Source organism: Myotis davidii, unplaced genomic scaffold, assembly GCF_000327345.1.
Source record: "Myotis davidii unplaced genomic scaffold, ASM32734v1 scaffold159, whole genome shotgun sequence".
In the NCBI taxonomy this organism is placed as follows: Eukaryota; Metazoa; Chordata; class Mammalia; order Chiroptera; family Vespertilionidae; genus Myotis; species Myotis davidii.
Genome location: NW_006291231.1, coordinates 4,675,730 through 4,687,620, shown reverse-complemented (window position 1 = coordinate 4,687,620; position 11,891 = coordinate 4,675,730). Strand labels below are relative to the sequence as shown.

General features: G+C 37.7%; 1 pseudogene; it reads right to left on the bottom strand.

Moving 5' to 3' along the window:
* LOC102763602 overlaps window positions 1–10,889 on the bottom strand; it is a 14,615-nt pseudogene extending 3,726 nt beyond the window's left edge.
* Window positions 10,890–11,891: the final 1,002 nt, after the last annotated feature.

The window sequence follows — 11,891 nt, the reverse complement described above, 5'->3', positions numbered from 1 at the left end:
GGGGGAGGAATTGGGGGAGATTTACCCAAGAAGCAAGGACTTTTCTTTCTAAGTAGCTGGCATCTCATTGGCTCCCATAGATGCTCATGCTCATTTTTGAACAATCCTATGGCCAGGGGAATACTAGGGCCGATTTGCCTGGGCCCTGTTCCAAAACCAGTCATTGCTGCAAGGGGTTGAGATAACCTGTACCTAGCTCCGAAGCTGAAGAGGAAATATCTTCCTCTGAAGCACATGGGTTTTAAAAACATAAAAGAAAGTTAGGGTATGTGTAGGAAGGGAGAAGGGAGAAGGGAGGAGGGAGGAGGAAGGAGGGAGAGGGAGGACAGAGGAGGGAGGAGGGCGGAGGGAGGAGGGAGAAGGGAGAAGGAAGTAGCTCTATCAATGTTTAGCAGAATATAGTAAAGCTGTTTTGTTTAAGTACATAATTGTCTATGATGTTGATCTAAATATTCAATAAAAAGTAATAAAATATTATAGAGTAGTAATTAGCAAATTGTGTGTGGGAGGGTACTGGAAGCATTGAGGAGTATTTTTACCCAAGTAAAATTCCCTTCCCCCTTCTGATTTGCACCTGCATGAGGCTAGCTTTCTTATCCCTTTGAAAATTAGTTCTCTTAGGAGCCATGCTGGATCTGATGGGTGATGGGGTTAAGAAGATTGAGAACCATTGCCATACAGAAAGCTTTATAATTGAGGAGCCAAAATAAGTGGCTGTAAAGGAATAAAATAAAGTATCCGGTTATTGAAATTCCAACCTGGTGTCAGCCTCTTTTCACTTGCTGTTTTGATTTCACAATCCTGTGAGAAGAACTATTGTTTTTCAATCTCTTCAAGGTGGAGGCAGAAGGGGCGGGGGTGGGGGGGGTCACTACTCTAGAACTAAGGAAATCAGCCAAACTTGTTTTGTTGGCCCTGTATCTCACCTAGGACTGTGTCCCTTGGTAGAGAATGGTTCAGGAATAATGTAGCATTTCTATTCCTTTCTCAGCACCTCTGCTGAGAACAAAAGGAATTTCTCTAAGAGTCCTGAGCAGCAGGGGTCACTATTTTATTTTTATTTTTTATATTTTTATTGATTTTTTTACAGAGAGGAAGGGAGAGGGATAGAGAGTTAGAAACATCGATGATAGAGAAACATCGATCAGCTGTCTCCTGCACGCCCCCCCACCCCACTGGGGATGTGCCCACAACCAAGGTACATGCCCTTGACCGGAATCGAACCTGGGACCCTTCAGTCCCTAGGTCAACGCTCTATCCACTTAGCCAAACTGGTCAGGGCAGGGGTCACTATTTTAGATGGCAGAGACTCATCTTGGAAACATTTGAAGAGAACTTTTTTTAAAAAACATGAGCTCTATTTTAAATTTTAAACAAAATAAAAAGTAAATGTAGACAATTAAGAACATATAGGAAAGTATAAAGCCTAAATTGAAAATGTTTATAATTTCTCCAGCTAAAGAACCATTGATAACATTATAGCATAACTTCCAATTATATATGAATCAATTGCAATGCTTTTAAAAAGTAGTACTTTACTAGAATGCTGTCTTGTAAACTGCTTTCTTTGTTTAATATTAATATGTCTTAATAATTTTTCTAAAACCACCATGTAGTTATACAATAGATTATTTAACCGATTTTGATTGGGGATATATTTTACTCTTGGGGATAAAACATCTTACAAAGTTAGAATGTCCAACACAAATATAAGCCTAGCCTCCTATTGAGCTACCTGAGTCCTAAAGTCTGCATTAAATCCGAAATTCATTAGGGAAGCAAGGAATAAAACCTTAAATTATAAAACTGTGACAAAGATAGAGAACAAGACTGGGAAGTAACTATGAGTCAGATATGCGCTGGGATTTCCTGGAAGTTTTCAGATCCAAGTCAGAAATGTTGTTTTGTCTATGCGTGCCTGGACTAAACTTCTGTTTAGCTGCTCCTTTATTAAGATGAAAGCCTTACTCATGTCAAGGTTGGAACTGAAATAAAAGGGAAAGGACCCAAAGAGTGAGCCCCTGCCCTGTGGATTGTAGATACTTTATATGGCAGTTTTCAGGAGAACGAAAGGGGAAGGCAGCTCTGCCCCACTCTTCTCCTTATAGTGGAGAAGGCCTGCCACTCTGGTAGTGAACCAGGTTCCTGGAAACAAGGTTGACCACAATAGTACTGAGAGCCTGGCCACTTCAACCTATGAACCAGGAGGTCATGGTTTGATTCCCTGCCCAGGCACATGCCAGGTTACAGGCTCTATCTCCAGTAGGGGGCGTTCAGGAATCAGCTGATCAATGATTCTCTCTCATCATTGATGTTTCTATCTCTCTCACCCTCTCCCTTCCTCTCTGAAATCAATAAAAATATATTTTAAAAAATAGTACTGAGAGTGATGGCTCAGGGTAGACTTAGAAGTGTTATTGCTCTGAGGAGTGAACAGCTCAGAGTCCGTAAGACCAGTATTTCTGCTTATCTTACACGCAAGAGCAGTATTTCTAAGACTTCAGGTCCCTTGTAGACCACCTTCATGATTTTTCCATATCTGCCTACCACTCATGCTATCATTAATACTTTTCTTTCAACTTATTTTTTCTTAACCTAAATATTTCATTTTAAATTAAAAAAGAAAACATATCACAATTTTTATTGACAAACAGAATCACCGCAAATGGAAATGGTGGGTGACCTCGTGAATTCAATGGTAACAAACATGCAACAAAAATAGCATTTAGTTGGGACTAGATGCAGTTGCTTACCAAAGGCTCTTGAGCGTGGGGCCTGGCTGCTGTTTGCTTAGCAAAACAGGGGGGTGGGGGGAGTGGGTAGGGAGGAATTAGCAAGTGTTAAAAACATTACCAGCGAATCCAGACCGGCCAAGGACTTCCTCTGAAGAACGGCAAGGGAATTAAATCACTTTCACTATGAGACTCAATGTTATTTATACCACCTAGCTTCCTGTCCAGTGGTGTACACCCCTCGCTAGCAAACACTGTGCTAGAGGAAGCTGCCGTCTGTAAAGGGGTGGGGAGAAGAGCCCAGTTAGGCCAACCTTAGTAGCTATTAGGAGTTGAGACGTTACCATAAACCTTTATACTCTACAAATGAATGATAAACTGGACAGGGAGGGCTCTCGTATGTTGTAAACGCTCCTGTTATGGGGCATGTTCTGCTCCCCCTCCTCATTCCCAAATGCATGTGCTGAAGTCTTAATTCCCAGTTCCTCAGACTGTGACTATTTGACTATTTTTGGAGATAGGGATTTTAAAGAGGTGATTAAGTGAAAGTGAAGTAACTATGGTGGATCCAAATTCAATATGTGTCCTTATAAGAAGAGAAAAGTAGGACACACACACACACACACACACACACACACACACACACACGGAGATGACAGTCAATCTACAAGCCAGGACAGTTGCCTCAGAAGAAACCAATAATACCGACACCTTGCTCTTGGATTCCAGCTCCCCAGTCTGTGGCACTTTGTTTGGCAGGCCTAGCAAACTAATGCATCTCCTAAGTGGGAGAAAATTCAAAAGAGACAGATTTTTGTACGACTGTTTTGACTTGTTTCCTGGAATATTACAAAGGAACTAATGTGTAGAGCACATGTAGAAACCATTTAAATTTGGTTTCTCAGTGGTAATGGTGATTTTAAAGCTACAAATGGAGACACTCTTATGTACATATATGGGCACCTGATCAAGTCAAGTGATTAAAAACAATCCCATGTATCAGATGTGTACTTCAAGGGAAGAAACAGCCTAACAGTTCTAGGCTAAAATGGAGCCATGAGTCTGATCGACAGTGTTCTGAGGGGTATGGGCCTGCCACAAGATGCAATTGGATCTTTTTCCAAAATGAGCCCCTCCACCCCCAAAATCATAAAATAAGCAATAAATAATAAATTAATCCGGTTGTCCTCACCAACTGATAGCCATCTGTCCTGGTGCACAAATTTCAAGCTCTGACCCTGTCCTCCAGGTGGGTCTGAGACCCAGTCTGGCCACTTGCAGGAGTAGCTTGACTCCTGAGGCTGACAGCAAGCCTCCCTTACGGAATGTGGATCATCCCTCCAGGCATGCCTTCCTCTGCCTTCTCTTAGGGGTGGAGGGATGATCCAGCTGATAGATCTGTTGGTAATACAAATAAAAAACTTTTCTATGTTCTGTTACTTCAAACGCCTTGAGACAGAGGCAGTGCTGGGCTGTGGAGTATAAACAGTTCGTACTGCATGAACTAGATGACCCAGGGGTGTGAGGGAGAACCACCTGACTCAGCAATGCCCAGTCCCAGGAGGTATGCTAGTATACCTGTGCTATGGTGCTTCACACAAATGTAATGACTTTTGTCACTTGCCTTTTTAATTTTTTGCTATTAGTCTCTCCTGCTAGGTCCCATGGAAAGCAGAAATTTTCTAGTTGATTACTTTATTCTTGGCATCTCACAGGGTGGCTGACATATGGCATATGCCAATAAGTGTTATTTTTTTTTTTTGCAATGATGAGTAAGAACCACAGGCATAAGCTTTGAAGCTAGAGCAGCTAGAGCTGAATCTCAGCCATGCGTTCACTAGCTCTGTGACCTTGGGCAAGTTACCCAACTGTCCTAAATCTCAGTTTCTTCATCTGCAAAATGGCTGTAATCATACCTATGTCATCTTATTGTAAGGACTCGATGAACTAACATAGCACCTGGCACATAAGTATTTAGCAAATAATGTAATTATCTTAAGAGAACTGAAAAACTGAATTTGTTTACTTAATTGACAGAGAATGGACTGTTTGGGCCAAAATAGGTCATGCAAATCATTGGTTTTATTACTACATATTTTTTTGTATACCATGTAGATTGCCATTAAAAGAATTCTGATCACCAAAAATATGTTTGGAAATAATCATATTATACTATAGTAGTAATAAGAGTCACAGTCTATTTTTTTTTATTTTAGAATTTTTGTACTCAAATCTGGTCAACCTATTTTATGCATAATTGACTCACAACTCATTTTGTAAATGGATGCAGTCATTTATTAAAAATAGTCTATTATAGAATAAAAATGTATTAAAAGTATTTAACATTATTATGTATTTAACAGAGCATTCCACATCTTCGTCCATTATTAAATGTCCATAAAGGCTAATACATTAGTGCAAGTCATTATGAAAACTTCAGATTATAACTGATTTATATAAGCATCTGCATGAAACACTTCTGTAAAACAATGCATGTAGTTAATGTTTTTAATCACCTGATATCTAGAAGCTAGTATAGGTGTGTGTGTGTGCATTTCAGGAACACAGCTGCACCTGAGTCCTCTGAGTATAAAGAATTGTAGTTAAAAAGGGAGGATAACAAAACTTGAAGTTCCAGTTTAGCCTTAAAGATATGCCTAATGACAGCCTGTTGTTGAAGAACAAAGAGCCGACGGCCAATTTTCCATTTCAATTGTTAGTTTTGCAGGAAAAATACAGGTTTCTAAAAGTGTATTCTTATCTAGGAATCAGCCTTATAAAATGCTGTGTTTCTAGTTTTGAGTATTTATTATTTCTGGGACTAAAATTGATTTTCCATGGTAGGTAATTCACACACACAGTACATGCAGAATATGCATATAATGGTCTATTTTCAGTGGAGGTTCTACACTCTGTGAAAACCCTGAGACATGTCTTTATTTAATTATTTTGAAGTAAACCCTGTCTAGCACAATTTTTTAATAGCGTTTATAAGGCCCTGTTTTATTACGAATCCATTGTGTGACACAATTGTAGATACGTTAAGCTCATTTTCCCAAAGCCTTGCCAAGCAATCTATAAACAAACACTCATTGTATATGCGGTAAGGGAATACAAAAATATGAGATGAAGTCCCTGCCCCAAAGGAGTTCAAAATCTAATTGGGAAACAAGATATCCTCGTAAAACCAGTAGTGAACATATGAACAAGACAGGATTTTAGACACACACGCAAATCACATTTTATTCTGATTTTATACAAATGTTTGGTATGCCCCACCCTTCCTCTCAGAAATGACTACAGTTAGAGGAAGAAGCGATTTACAGTTTTATATTCATCCTGCATTAAAATGGATAACTGATCCCATTCCTTTCATGAGCAGAGTACTGTGTCACCGATATACACATTGAGTGCAGAACTCATTCTTCCCCTGGAAGGAGTGAAGGGGGAGCCAGATTAAATACGATGCTTCCTCTCTCCTTGAGAGGCGTTCCTTCTGCAGTTAATAAAAGCTAAGAAATTCTGTTGTGGATCTGTTTCTTGATGACCTAGAATTTAAGCCGAAGTCTCTACTCATCGTTCCCATGCATACAGGAAATCTGCACATATTGTATTACATCCTTGATAGCTGAAAAAAAATTAACCAAAACAATCTATACAACGGCAACAAACCCACATGTGACATACTTTCGCTCTCTGATTTTTTACTCTTCTCTGCAAACCTGAGCAGGTGGCACCTACTTATTTTCTAGACTCAGAAAGAGTAAGAAAAGCTATCATCTGCCTGTACATCACATTTTTTAGAACCCTGGAATAGTGCGAAACCTGGGAACTTAGTTGAAAGTCTGAAATTTGCCATGTTCCTAAGGAAACAATGGAAAAGCATTCATTTAGGGTGACTTGCTCTCCCCAGTGCGATGCGGAATACCTAATTAAAGCATAACGGGGACACAGGTGGCTACATGATTTTCACAAAGGGAGCCTGCTATGTGCCAATTTACTTACTGAGTTCCAGTTATTTTCTGTAAATGACACAGAGAGCGGACACTGTATACTACCATTTTAGAGTGCACAAGAAGAATTCACGAGCATTATAAACTCAAAGCAGCGTGTATGCACTCATAAATTAGTTTTGTGTTCTTTGGCTTGCCCTGATTTTCACTGCTAGTGAATAACCAAATTTGTCAGATGACTATTAGAAGTTACTTTTCAACTGTCATTTGAACTCTCTTTTAAGAGTAGAAAATAATCCTTTTGTATCATTTTGTCCGAGCAATATGTATTTTTTTCTTAGCAGAATTTTAGTAATTTGCATGTACATTCAGGGATAAGACTTAAAATTTGAGGCTTCCAAACAGAAATGTGAAAAAAGCAGTTTCTTTAGAAATTCAGTAAACTCATCTTGCTTAGTCTAATATATAGTGAGGTCTTCATCTAGTAAGAAAAATATTATTATTAGAACTATGGGCAAAAGACAAATTTAATACAAATAGCCAATAAATACATGAAAATATTTTAGATGTATAGAAATATAAGTGGATACAACATTGATATATATTTTCTCACCAAAAATACTTTTTTATAAACCTATCAAATCCCCATGGTTGGTGAGTTGGTGAGAAAATGCCATCTCTTTTATAATGTTGGTAGGAGTTAGGTTGATACAAACTAATGTTGGTTGGAGGGCAATTTAGCAAAATATAGTAACCTCAAAAAAGTACATAGGCTTTAATTTTATAATTGTACTACTAATAATTTATTGCAAGAAGATAATAAAAATAAATCCTCAAGAATATTTTCTATAACCTTTGCATATTAAACCAAAAAATTAGAATAACCTAATTGATAATCAATAAAATATTTGTAAAAAATATAACTATACAATTGAATACTATGCAGCTATAAAAAATGATGGTGATTAATTCATTCTGTATTTAACAATGACAGATACAGAACATATCGCAGGTTTAAAAAAAAGTTTTTTTTAAAACAGTGCAACATACAGGGACTGGCAAAAGTAGGTTTACAGTTGTGAGTACACAAACTACAGTTTATTCTTATATTATCACTTATTTATTAACTATTGTATTATTTATTATTGTTGTTAACCCACTTTTACCCACTTCTGTATATAGTATTATTTTAGTTTTATAAGCCTACATGCTGAGAAACACCTGAAAGTGTATTATTCAAAATATTACTAGTAATTATCTTTGGGTGCTGAAATCTGGGGTGGTTTTAATCATATCATTATATTGTCTTGTGTTCTTAAAATTATTACAGTGACTATGCTTTACTTTTATAGTATGAACAAAAAGCAGTAGATCTTTCCTTACTTTTTCTCCTAAAATATCATTTATTGGGTAAGTAAGAGAGGTGGAAAAAGTAATTCCTAGAAGAAATGGGCTTAGGAAATGAGTCACAGAGGCAAAGGTAGGGCCCTTGGAGCTTGGGAGTGAGGAAACCAATGGTAAGGTGCCTGGGGCAGGGAGGGGGAGGAGGAAGGTAAAGGGAAGGCAGGGCATACTCCAGGGAGGGAGAGCGCTTTCCTTATTTTTGAAGTAAAATCTGCATCTATTAATGGCAATGGTTCTTAAGGAAAGCTGGGAAACACTCAGTTCCTTTACTCTCTGGAGAGGGACATGCATATTATAATTACGCGGCATTTTAGTAAGTCAGGGAGAGTCTTGTGTGTCTGAAGCTTTGTCTGACAAAGAGTAACCAGTAAAACAGGTGTGCTAGGCGGGGTAGACCATCTGTTTCTCTTTGCAGAAATTTTTTTAAAGAGGATGGAAAAGGATTTAAAAATCTATCCTCATTGACTGAAAAGCTAGAAGAAAATTAATACCTTCTCTACAATCCAGCATTACCTTCTGTTGTTATTTTCAGTAAACATATATTTAGAAACTACCAACAATATTGTTCACAAAGTTTTGGAAATATAAGCTTTGACTCCAGCCAGAGTCTCAAAGTTCACTTATCAAAAGAATGTTAATTAATAGCTGAGGTTTAGGTGGAAACAGCCATAAACACTAAGTTATTTTCAGAAATTCCAACTTACGATTAAAGCTTTGTTTTGTACTAGAAATGTTCCGGGATCTCAAGTGCAGAGTAGAGAAAATCTCTACCTGTCCTCCTGGCTTTATTATTTTCTTCTTCTGCCTGAAGAGACAATCACCTTTGGCTCCCTCATAGGGGAGCTGGTAAGATTTCACGAAGGTATTATTTTTGCCTTTTAAAGGGGCCACAAAATAGCTGTCTTATAAAAAGAGTTATCAATGTGGTACAACCACTTCCTAAGACATTTTGGCTGTTTCATACAAAACTAAACATTCTCTCAACGTGTAATCCAGCATGTACACTTCTTGGCATTTATTCAAGTTTGTGAAAATCTTAAAAACGAATGGTATTTACCCAAAAGAGCTAAATAAAAGACTATTACATGAATGTTGATAGCAGCTTTATTCATAATTCCTCAAACTCAGAAGCAACCATGGTGTCCTTCAATAGGTGAATGGGTAAGTTAACTGTGGTACATCCATACAATAAAACAAAGAAATGATCTTTCAATATATGAAGAACATTTAATGTATATTGAAAAGATATGGAGGAAACTTAAATGCATTCCTAAGTGAAAGAAAGCAATTTGAAAAAGCTACTTACTGTTTGATTCCAACTATGTGATATTCCAGAAAAAGCAAAACTATCAAAATAGTTAAAAGACCAGTCGTAGCCAGGGGTTTGTGGGGAGGGAAGTAGTGGGGATGAATAGGTGGCACGTAGGGGATTTTTATGGCAGTAAAACTATTCTGTATGATATTGTAATGGTGGAGACATGTCTTTATACATTTGTGAAAACCCACAGAATGCACAACACAAAGAGAGGAAATAAAATGTAGACTATGGGCTTTAATTAATGATAATAATGTATCAATACTGGCTCTTCAAATGTACTATACTAATGCCAGATATTAATAATAGGGGGAACCTGGAAGGGGTAGTTAGGGAAAGGGGGTATTTGTGAATTCTCTTTACATAAAGTCTATTAATTAAAAACAAACAAGACAACACGTCATTAATGGCTGTGATGTGCACATCTGGCTCCATCCTAGAACACTGAAGGTATCTGTACCTTTGCTCCTACAGGCACTACCATACCTGAGTTGTGGCTTTATGTCTGTCAGTGTATAGCATACCATGTGAATGATAGAATCATGAAAGAATTACAATGTATGCATGCAAGCTATTATATTAATTTTTATCACATGATACATTAAAACAGCAACTTTCATCTGGTGTGCCACAAGAATTTTTAAAACCTGCAGTGCCTGACTATTTAATCAGGGGCACTTCCCTCCTTCCCCTTAGATTGTCTAATACAAAAAACAACAGCCAACCCAACAATAGCCATCCGGTGTGGATGAATCAAAATTATACCTATTTTTTTTGTCAGACTGGCAAAAATTAGACTATATTTTTTGGTGTGCTGCAAAATTTTAATAATTAGGTTATGTGTGCCACGAGATGAAAAGGATTGAAAATTGTTGGGTTAGAATATTCTGGTCTCATGTTTTCAAAAATTTCAACACTGAATTCCTTTAAATATCTTAGTTACCATTTGTTGTGTCATTTCAGAGATTTCCAAGTATGAGAAAGATAATTTAGAAGATCTAAAATATGACACCATTATGTCGTGATAGCGATATAGTTTGAACAGGCAGAGCATATATTGTTTTTGTAATTATGTGTTTTATGTTTTGAAATCACTTGGTTTAAAACTCCAGCAGCCATGAAAATGCACCCACTCAGATGTCCCACTGCAGGGTGCGTAGCTGGTTGGCAGCCCAGCCCTCTGCGTCCACCTTAGTGCTGAGCTGAGGCTGCAATTTCCCTGGGCTTCTCCCAGCCAGTGACTAAGTACAGAAGGACAGCTAATGCTGGTTTATTACTGTCAATCATGGGACTAATCTATAAGGCAACTTTTCACTTAAGGACTTCCCCTTTGGAATGGACAAAACTTACTTAGATCCCTGCAGTCTAGGACTTCTTTCTAATTCTCTTTGCATCCCCCTCACCTTTCACAGGTATTAGACCTACACTGTGGTCTGACAGCTTTTCTGCCAACTCAAACTTCCTCCTCTTTACCTTCACCAGCATCCCTGATAAATTTCTTGCATGTCTATTCCTATCTTGGCATCTGCTTCCCAGGGGACCTGAACTGCCACAAAGATGTATCTCTAACACATGGTAATTTTTTTATCCTTTGAAGTATAATTATACCAATGAAGATCTATAAAGCTTATACTTCTATTTGATGAATTAAGCTCTGATATCCATGAACAACAAAACGCTTTTTGTTAATTCTGAGAACATATTCTGAGTAATTTTTTAATTTGAGGGATAGCAACTTAACTGCTTATTGTGTTATGCTGTTCCCAAATAGACGTTGTATCTTTGGAACTCATGTGTTTCTCTCTTTCTCTCCCATTGGTAAGAAGAACAAGAGTAAGAGATTTCAACATGAAACAGGTAGCTTAGTAAGGGTTGTTTCCTTATTTATGTGCCATGAAAACATCTTATCCTTTCCATATAAAAGTAAAATTCTCTTCACTATAAAATTCATACATTTTCTAGTTTTTAATAGGACTTTTTATTTGGAAATAACTATAGATGCACAGCAAGTTATAAAAATAGTAGAGAGGTACCCTGTACCCATCACCCACTTTCCCCCAATCACAAAGATTAACATCAATTTTTATACACACACACACACACACACACACACACAGCAGTTCAAGCTCTAGTCAATGGTTAACTTATTTTTAAGTAAGCAAATTGGATATTTTTCAATAATTTTAACAACCACCTGGAATTCACACTAATTATCCAATGGAATGTATCTTATGTAGTGGCTGTCTGTGTGTATCAGAATCACCAGGAGAGCATGTTAAAACAGAGGTTCCTGGGCTTGTCCTGAGAATTTTGGATTCCCTGGGTTTGGATTGAAGTCCCAGAAGTTGCAGTTCTACTAAGTTCCCAGGTGATGGAAGCCAATGATGCTGATCTAGGGACCTCTCTTTGAGAACCAAAGGATGAAAACCCCATTGACTACAGCTAATTTCACACACTCAGAATGTAAGGTGAAGCAGCTCAGAACTA